Consider the following 11,017-nt stretch of genomic DNA (forward strand, 5'->3'; position numbering starts at 1 on the left):
CACCACCTTCGAGATTAACATAATATTTGTCTTATTAATTGGGCTCATATCCATACCTTCGTTTAGTATGTTAAGGCAATAAGATGAAACTTCTTCCCCTATAATCGACCAGTATTTCTGGTAGAATATTACCGGAAAACCATCCTCTCCTGGTGCCTTTTGGGCCCATTTCTTTTAATGCCTCACGTATCTCCTCCTTCGAGTAGCGTGCCTTGAGTTTTAGATTGTCTTCTTCTTGGACACAGCGATCAATTCCCTCTAAAACGTGATTATAATCTCCTCTTCTTCCATCCAAGAACAGATGTTGAAAATATGATCTTGCTATTTCTTCCATTTCCTCCAAAACTTCCGTTTCCCTACCATAGTCCATTTGTAATTTTTTAATAAGATTCCTCCGTTGTCTCTGCATCGCTTGCTTATGGAAAAAAGGCAGTATTCCTGTCACCTAATTTTAACCAATTAATACGTGCCCTTTGTTCCCAATACCGCTCATCTTTTTCAATCTCTAAGCTAAGTGCAATTTTTGTATCAATAAGTTCCACCAAATTTTCATCACTTCTGTCTTCTTCTAGCAGTTTCGCCAACTTTAATTGGAGGACCTCTTTCTTAATTTTTCTACTATGTTGAATGTCATCAGCCCAATTCTGTAACCCATTTTGAACACAGTCCAGTTTATGAAGTAAGTTCCCATTTGAGCTTTCCCATATACTCTTAACCTTTCCCAAGAATGATTCCTCCATAACGCAACATGCTTCAAACTGGAACTTTCTTTTACCTTGCCTCTTAACTTTACGTATTGTGGTTCTAAGCAATGGACAATGATCTAAGAAGGAATGAGGGAGATTTCGAACTTGATACTTTGGGAAGAGAGACACCTAATCATTATTAGCTACACCTCTGTCCAAACGCTCTTGAATATTATTTTCTGGAAAATTACCCCTTTCCCATGTGAACTAGTTCTCAGAAAAGTCCAAATCAGATAAATTACAATGTTCTAGCGCCTTTCTAAAAGCTTTCATTCTCCATTCCTCACGAAGTAAACCATCTTTTTTCTCAAACCCATATAGAATTTCCTTGAAGTCTCCACATACCATCCATAGAAGCTCCTCAGCATGACTCAATTGTCTTAATAGTCTCCACGTTACATCTCTATCTTGATGATAAGGTGATCCATGAAACCCAGTAAATCGCCATTTATGACATTCATCCACATCTTCTATTATCACATCAATATGCCTTCCCGAGAAACTTTGAAGTTAAACATTGATATCTCCTTTCCAAGCCAAACATAACCCACCCCTAGAACCACTTGAGTCGACGTCAATTCCATTAAAAAAACCACAACTTTTGCGAACTTTTTCCTTATGACTTCTGCAAACTTTTGTCTCCATAAAGAAGACTATTTGAGGATTATATAACTTCAGCGAATGCCGAAGTCTACGAATTGTCTGAGGACTCCCCAATCCACGGACATTCCAGCTTAAGATTTTCATTGCTTTTGGTCGGCATGCCTTGTGGTAGCCGCCAATAAATAATTAACTTCTTTTACCCCCTTGCTTCGTGTCACCTTAAAATTGTCCTCTTCACTTCTTGTTAAATCTTCACCTTCCCCTCTAGCTCTCTTTTTACCTTCCTCTCCAATTAATACACTATCTTTAAGATCATGATCCATAGTAATGGGCAGATAAACGGGGAATGAATTGTCGGCCCTTTGATGAGAATTATACAATCTCCCTTCCAAATTAAAACCCAAAACAGGATCAATATTATTCTTGGTTTCAGCATTTTTTCCAACAACCCCCAACTTGTTTCTTGGGATTTTACGCCTCACTCGACTTTCTCCCCATTACCCTTCCCTTTCCTCACGTAGCCAAACGCTTTTCATAGCAAGAGCTCTTCGGGATTGAGCTCTCAACGATAAATCCCATCCCATTTTAGCAATTTCCACTCCTACCGTCATTTTTGCTTTACAGAAAGAATCACTATGGCCCAATCTACCACAGTAAAAACAAAAAAGTGACAGTCTTTTATATTTAAAATGAACATATGAGCATTGTCCATTAAACATAAGCTATTTCTTTCGTTTCAAGGGATGACGAACATCAACTTGAACTCTTATACTTATATAATTATGATTTTCTTTCCCTAAATTAGAACCATCATATTCCATAAAAACCCCTATGAAATTTCCAAGTTGTAAAGCCAGATGCTCAGAGAAAAGCCCAATAGGAATATTATAAATCTGAACCCAAAAGGGAGTAAAAATTAGAGGGACTTTCAAAGGATCCTCCCCCCACTACAGCTTGTATAATACCAATAAATGATTATTAAAAGTCCAAGGAGAACCCTTCAAAACTCTCTCCATATCCATAACGTGAAAAAACTGAAACAAATACCTTTTCTCTCCCAGATCCCGGATTTGAACACCCGTACAGGATGCTACAGATTTGCCATGGTACTTTTCATTGCTGGAAAGTGGATGATATGGCTATTAAGAAACAACCCACTAGATGAAAAACTCCTATCTCCCTTACTGCACTTTGCTCTACTTGTATTTGCAAGATCTCTTCTTCCTCCTCATTAATTGTTAATCCAACAAATTTTGACTCCATAGCCTCAGACCAAATTCGATTGAGGATCACAAATCTCAAACGAAAAGGAAGACAATGAGTATGACCACGTTGACTATTGCAATTGGCTAATGAACATGGACCAATGAGTAATACCACGTTGAATATCACTATTTACTAATGAAAAGAAACACTATGTAATACCTCGCCGTCCAACCCAAACAATGACTAAAAAGAACAAAAAACCTAAATTCTGCCAGAGAGAGCAGACAGAGATGTGCTAGGGTTGCAGGCCTATATTAAAAATTGAAATCCATAAGTTGAGTTTTTATAATTTATAGAATCTTTAAAGAAATTAAAATTTTCTAGAATTTTTTTTGACTTTCTTAGAATCTTCTAGTTTTTCTTAATTCTAGATTTTAAAATTTTTTTATGATTTTTAAAATTTTCTTTTAACGCTTGCACTTTTTATAAATCTTTATAACCTTTTAGAATTTTAGATTCTTTTAGAATTTTCAAAATCTTTTTTAACTTGATTTTTAATTTTTTCTTAAATGTTAAAAGCAATTATAAAATAACTAAAAAAATTAATTAAACTTCATAAAGTTAGTTGACATATCATCACTTAGTGGACAAGAAGTGGGTTTGACTAAAATTAAATTTGAAGGATTAATTAATTGCTTGCTTTTAATTAAGACTTCAATTGAGTCTAATTTTTGATTAACGGCTTAATTGATTTTTTAGCATTTAAATATAATTGATGAATTTCAATGTGATTCGACAAAATATAGTTTGATTTTTTTAAAATTGATTTTTGAGTTAAGATGGAAAAACTCGCCTCTTCCTATTTTGAGATTACTATGAAAATATTCCTATATAACATAATTTTACTTATGTTTTTTTTATGCTATGATGTATTGCATTCTAAGAAAAACACACAAAAAGTATTACATAGTTACTATTTAATTAATTTTATTAAATTGTATTATGGTTATATTTGGGTGACATATTGAGTTGGGTCGAGTCAAGGTCAAGTACATAATTTATTTTAGGGATTGAGTTTTTGCCCGATAAAATGATATCAAAGTAAAAGGATAATCAATTTCAAGTACATCATTTATTGCGTAGTGGAGAACTTGGTGGGCATTAAGGCCAATTTTTGCAGGTATCATAGCTTCAGAGGCAAGCATTAGGTTGAAGGGTGTTTCTTTTGTGTCAAGTGGGATGTAGTTCGAAGGGCCCAAAGAATACTAGTCAGTTCATCCAACCATCCACCCTTTCCATCATCTAATTTCTTCTTCAAGGCCTAGAGAATCTTCTTGTTGGTGACCTCTGCTTGACTATTCATCTTACGGGTCTTAACAAAATTATGAGTCAAGGTAATGTGAAGGCTTCCACAACAGTTCTCAAAATTTCCTTGGAATTGTGTCTCGTTGTATGTGGTGATTAGTTGTGGAATCCCATATTTACAGATGATGATCTTCCACACAAAATTCTCCATATGTTTCTCGGTTATGATGGTCAAGGCCTCCGCTTTCATCCACTCTGTAAAGTATTCAGTGGCTACCACAATATATTTCTTTTTTGTCACTGTAACACCCCTAACTCGCATCCATCGTCAGAACAGGGTTTCAGAGCATTACTAAAACTCTCAAAACAATTTTTAAATAATTTATGTAATTTACTATTCATTAATCAGAATCATTCAAAATGTCCCTTAATTGGACCATCGAGGCCCAATACGAGCATTAGAATCAAGTCTGGACTTAATTGGGAACTCTGAGAATTTTTTGCAAAATTACAAAAACTTCCCAAAGTGTAGGGCTTACACACTCATGTGGTCCAAGGGACATGCTCGTGTGACCTTGTGACACGCCCGTACTGCAGGCCGTGTTCGACCCTATGTAACTCTTTGACTTGTGCACACGGCCATGCCACACACCTGTGTGCTAGGCCAGCTAATTAATTTAATTCAAAATTAGGTGCAGGTTTCACATGGCCAAGACACATGTTCTAGGCCGTGTAGCACACACGGCTGAGACACACGCCCGTGTCTCTACCGTGTGCTCAATTCTAAGCATTCTGTTTCTCAAAATTAAGGTGCAGGAGACACACGGCCTAACCACATGCCCATGTTACGAGGTCGTGTGTCAGACACGGTCTAGACACATGCCCGTGTGAACAAAATGAAGCCATTTCTAGCTTCATTTCTCACCCAAAATTTCACCCAAGACCTACACTTGAAACACACATCCAATAGCATCCATTCTAAGCATTCAAATTAAACAATGTTAGTCACCAAATTCAAACTAAACAATTGTCTAAACACATACACTCAATCAAACATGTTAGTCACCAAAATCTTCTTATCAATCAAATAAACATAGATGAGCTCATCATGCAATTTTCTTTTAAGCCATTATCATTACATCTCATAATTCTCATGTCATGTCAAGAGTTTTATTTTCGTTAAATTATTGAAATTCAGATGGATGCTCAAGTAGGGCACTCGAGGTGTACGATTCAACAATCCATTAATTCTTATTCAAGGGTACCCATTAGGGCACCTAACCAAGGAACACACTCAGGAGCCATATATCGAATATCAGGATTACCAGTCCAGGCTAAATCCTTTATATAACGTATACTCAGAAGAGCTCAATTAAGATTACTAGTCCAGGCTAAACCTTAATCATAGCGTATACTCGAAAGGTATTATATCAGGATTACCCGTCCGGGCTAAATCTTTTCTATAACAAGGTCAATAGGTTTACTCATCCGAGCTAAATCCCGTCCGCAACAAATGCAGGACCTTATTCGTTTTGAGAAAACGCGTATATTCATCGGAATTCAATAGTCAATCGAGACTTAACCCTTTCTCACCATATCAAACATGCATTAAATTTATCATTATAGCATTCAAGTAATGTACATCAATATAATTCACATTACATACAAGCATAACATTCAATTAACATAATTACATACTCGATTAAGTTACACGAACTTACCTCGGCACTTGTTCGTGTATAAAATCTACTAATCGAAACCTTTTCTTTTCCTCGGACTAACCTCAAATTTGTGTTGTCTGGATCTATATAAATAGCTTTAACCATCAATTTCACATATTTCATATTTATTTGGACTCAATTTACATCCTAGGCAAAATTACCATTTTGCCTCTAACTTTTCCATAAATTCTAATTTCGTCCCTAGGCTCGGAAAATGAAACTTGTGCAATTTACTCCCCATTCCAAGCATAACCAAAACCCCATTACAAAATTTACAGCACATGTATTCATAAAATTCATAATTTTTCTTCAATTTCACAAGTTTACATTTTAGTCCCTAAATCATGTTTCCATAAAAAATAACTTTGTAAAAGTTGTTTATCTATCAACAACCTCTCATTCTCTACCAAAAATTTTTAATTTTCAACATATACAGCCATGACCCGTTTTCCATACTTTGATAACCTTTCAAATTAATCCCCTAAATAAATAGTTTAAGCTATCCTGATTTCAAAAATATCAAAATTACTAAAAACGGGACAAGGAAACTTACCCAATTAAGCCTTGAAAGTTTCTTCTCTCTCTCTCCTAGGGTTTCCATAACATTTTGGGGTTGAAGATGACAAAATAAGATGATATTTTCTTTTTATCATCTTTTAACTAATTATTTATTTCAAATTTCAATTTAGTCCTTACTCTTTTCTAATTTTTCCATGGATAAGTCACCAAAAATCTACATACTTTTCTTTTTACCATATAAGGACCTCTAGATTTGAGTTCCATAGCTATTTAATCCTTATAGCTACTAGAATTCAACTTTCGCATTTTATGCGATTTAGTCATTCTCGTAATTAAGCACTTAATCGATAAAATTTTCGTATCAAAATTTTCACATGACACATCTATCATAATATGGACCATTAATATAATAAAAATAAATTTTATTTTTGGTTCGGATTTGTGGTCCCAAAACCACTGTTCCGATTTCATTGAAAAATGGGCTGTTACAGTCACGGCTTGCAAGAAAGGCCCAACAATATCTATCCTTAAAGTTGAGAAAGGCTAAGGACTATATATGATTTGCAAAGGCTCGGTTGGTGTCCTCGGCATAGGTGAGTGTTTCTGTTAGGGCTCACATTCAACACAAAGGTTACAGTACAGGCCAATAGTAAACTTGCCAGAGAGTCTTCTGAGCGAGAGCCTTTTCACCCGAATGGGACATATAAATCCCATCATGTACTTCTCACATTAAATATTTTGCCTCGGAAGGGCCCAAACATCTTAGGAGTGGCTGTAAATACCCTTTCTTGTACAAAACCCTGTCAATAAGTGAATACTAGAGGCAAGATTGTTGGGAAATATGTCCATATTGTAGTAAACATGTAACTGTTTTCTAGGTGTTTGAACAATGAATAAATAAATAAATTTTATTTTACATTTCACTGTTATATCTTTTGTGTTTTTATCTTTCATGTTTTACAGGCATGGCAAAATTTTAACAATCAAATATTAACTTATTGATTATGTAAGTTCAAACTGATGATAAGCAACACTGTAAGAACGTTTACATTGCGAGAAAGGCAACTTACTTCAATAAATAATCTAAACGAGTCCGTAATCCTGTAAAAGAATCAAAGTGAGCATTTGATTCAAATACTTAGAAAGATTATTATGTCGTCTAAAATCCCAATTAAGGATATGACTAGTCTTAGCTACCGGAGTAGTTGACTCCACTGATAGAGTCATAGATGAATTCATTGGAAGAATGATACATTGGACTGGATCCAAAATGAATTAATTCTAAATCTATTTGTGAATTAATTCACTTGTGACAGCCATGGTGTGATTTACCTAAATCTTGAGTTAATCACTGACCATGCGTATGTAACTCTTGTGCTTTGATATAAGTGGAGGCTTATACTTTAAAGATGATCAAGCTTATAGACAATGTACATGACTTGTGTATGGCATGACTTTACTAGCAATAATGAAACTCATAACTCAATTAAAGAGTTAACGATACCATCTCATTTGCATTGTATGGATTGATAAATATGGAACATGGCCACGGGTTGCTTGTGATAAATCATAATTTATACATATTTTTACCCCATGCTTAACACGTTTTATGATGATTTTCCCTTAGAATTGGTGAATTTGATGCTCCTAATACCTTAATTTCACATTTTATACTTAGGAGAGCATAAGAGAGAGAAAAGAACGAGAAATGAGCCAAAAACAGAGAAAATGGGCCAAAGTACGAATTCGACACGGCCTAGACCTCCTCACACGGGCAGACCATACGACCGTGGCAACTTGGCAGAATCGAAGCACGACTCACACGGGTGGACCACACGGCTGTGCCTATTTAACAGGCTCGAGCACGGCCTGAAGTAATCACATACGGGTGTATCACACGGGCGTGTCCCTACCGAGCCCAAGTTGAGTCCAATTTGGAAAAGGCCAATTTTGAGAGTTTTTAGGCATTCCAAAGCCTATAAATACACCCTAGAGGAGGAAGAAACGGGGAGGCACAGGGAGGAAGGAAGGAATTACTCGAAGGAAGCCAATTGATCCATCTCAAAAGCCGGATTCATCCTCAAGACTGAAGATCTCCCTTCAATTTCCCTTCAGGAGTTTTGGGTTTTCTTTATGTTTTGTATTCATTATTTTTCTGAGATGTTTTCCTTTTTAGTTATGAACTAAATCCCCTAAATACCTAAGGGGGATGAAACCTAAGACGAATTTTGTTATTATTTTCTGAATTGTATGATAAATATTTAACTTGCTCTTAATTATGAGTTCTTAATTCTTGTTTTGATATCCCAGGATACTAATTCAAGATAAGCTCTTATTCAGAGGAGGAATAGACCCTGTCTAAGAGTACATTTGTCATAATTAAGCGGATTTGATTGCGCGCCTAGAGATATGGTAACAAGATTTTGCCGGATTATGGTGAAACCTAATAGGGGGATCCATAGATCGAGTTAATGCAACCCTAGAGTGTTAATTAGAGAGAAGTCTCAATTATTCAATCTAGGGATTAGACGTTATTAGTCTTGAATAGGGATAATAACATAACTTAGGGATCTCTATGGAACAAGTTAAATGAATAAAGTGTCCAATTCGAAGCCAGAATAACAAGTAAAGTCTAGGTGGATTTTTCCTTAGGTATTTTCTTAATTCAATCTTTTTCCAAAAATAATCCCCCAATTCTACTTTCTGTGAATTCTTAGTTTAGATAATTAGTTAGTTAAGACAAAACCCCCTTTTTTTACGCTAGATAATAAAAAGACAGTCATTACTAGTACTTTTAGTTCCTTTGGGTTCGACAATCTGGTCTTGCTAAAACTTTACTACTGTTCGATAGGTACACTTGCCTACATCGTGATAATAGTTAGTTTCAAGAACGATTCATTATAAATATTTAAAACCTATCACACTAAAATCGCGATCAAGTTGTTGGTGCTGTTGCTGGGGAACTAAGATATTAGGAACGCTCAATTTTTATTACTTTAGCCATTTATTTTTCTTGCAAATTAATTTTATTATAATATTTATTAATTTACTTTTTCTTTCTCTTGGCAAGTTTTTATAGTTTATGATTGGAAGAAACCCGTCAGGACCACTACTTTTTGACGAAGAAATCGATCGCATAGTTCGCAGAAACCAACGAGAAATAAGGCAAAACTTAAGATACACAGAGAACGAGAAAGAGGATGATACTCAACCCCCAACCGAAGAGATGACTGAAAACCAAGACAATCAGTTACCTCCTGCAATTGCGTTAATCAAAATCCTGCTCCACGCACTATGTATGATTATGCTAACCCTTCTTTAAGAGGAACTGAATCAAGCATAGTTAAACCTGTTGTAGCTGCAAATACTTTTGAACTAAAACCTATCACTATTCAAATGATACAGCAATTTGTTCAGTTTGATGGTTTGTAGGATGAGGATCCCAACGCTCATTTAGTAAACTTTTTGGAATTATGCGATACATTTAAAATCAATGGCATTTTTGATGATGCCATACGTATTCGGTTGTTTCCCTTTTCATTGAGGAACAAAGCTAAACAGTGGTTGAACTCGTTACCACGAGGTTCAATTACTACTTGGGAACAAATGACCGAAAATTTTTTACTAAAATATTTTTCGCTCTCTAAAACGGCTAAATTACGTAATGATATCTCTTTTTTTGTGCAGATGGATTTAGAAACACTCTACGATGCATGGGAGAGATACAAGGACCTTTTGAGAAGGTGCCCTCACCATGGGTTACCCTTTTGGCTACAGGTTCAAACGTTCCATAATAGCCTGAATCCTTCGACTCGGCAAATGGTTGATGCAGCTGCTGACGGAACCATCAATAATAAAACACCTGAAGATGCTTACGAGTTTATAGAGGAGATGTCACTGAATAACTATCAGTGGCAAGTCATGAGGACAAAACCTATGAAAACAACCAATGTTTATAATGTTGATTCGGTCACCATGCTCTCCAATCAGGTAGAACTCTTGAATAAGAAAATTGATGGTTTTCTTAGTTCTTCACAGGTTCACCCAGCAATGCAGTGCGAAGCAAGTGGAGGTGGATCAAGCAATTCGGAATACCAATTTTATGGCCACAACATGGATAACGAGCAGTTAAATTACATGGGTAATAATCATTGATCTCAAAACATTCCATATAATAATAGTTATAATGCAGGTTGGAGGAACCACCCAAATTTCTCATGGGGAGGTCAAGGAAATCAAAGACCACCTCCAGGCTACCAACAACCACCCTACCAACAAGAGAAGAAGCCGAACCTTGAAGAGATGCTGTCTAAATTTATCTCAGTGTCAGAAACTCGTTTCCAGAACACCGAGACAACACTTAAAAATCAACAAGCATCGATCTAAGGGCTCGAAACTCAGATAGGCTAGCTGTCCAAACTAATCTCTGAACGACCATAAGGTAGCTTGCCAAGTAATACTGAACCTAACCTAAGGGAAAAACTCAACGCAATTAATATTCAAGATGACAAAGGAGTTGTTGAGCCTGAGCCATAACCGAAACAAGAAACTGTGGTAGGCAGAGGTCAAGGTGAGGTAGGTCATAATAAAAACAAATTGGTGAATGTTGAATATAAACCTAGTGTGCCATACCCCAACGCAATAAGGAAAGACCGCTCAGATGAAAAATTTGGTAAATTCCTTAAACTCTTAAAAAAATTACATATTAACTTACCGTTTATTGAAGCTCTATCGCAGATGCCAAATGCAATGAAATTTTTAAAGGAGCTTTTAGCAAATAAACGGAAGTTGGACGAGGCATCGCATGTGGAGCTAAAAGCAGTTTGCTCAGCTATTCTCCAGAATAAACTACCCAACAAATTAAAGGATCCAGGGAGTTTTACAATTGCTTGCTTAATTGGTATTTAGATGTTAATA

At 35.8% G+C, this 11,017-nt stretch overlaps 1 non-coding gene across 1 annotated transcript; it reads right to left on the reverse strand.

The window, feature by feature from the left end:
• Positions 1 to 9,754: 9,754 nt before the first annotated feature.
• Positions 9,755 to 9,861, reverse strand: LOC128291118 (small nucleolar RNA R71). The gene has a single exon (XR_008280894.1). It is a non-coding gene; the product is annotated as a small nucleolar RNA R71 (small nucleolar RNA).
• Positions 9,862 to 11,017: the final 1,156 nt, after the last annotated feature.

Source organism: Gossypium arboreum, chromosome 3, assembly GCF_025698485.1.
Source record: "Gossypium arboreum isolate Shixiya-1 chromosome 3, ASM2569848v2, whole genome shotgun sequence".
NCBI lineage: Eukaryota > Viridiplantae > Streptophyta > Magnoliopsida > Malvales > Malvaceae > Gossypium > Gossypium arboreum.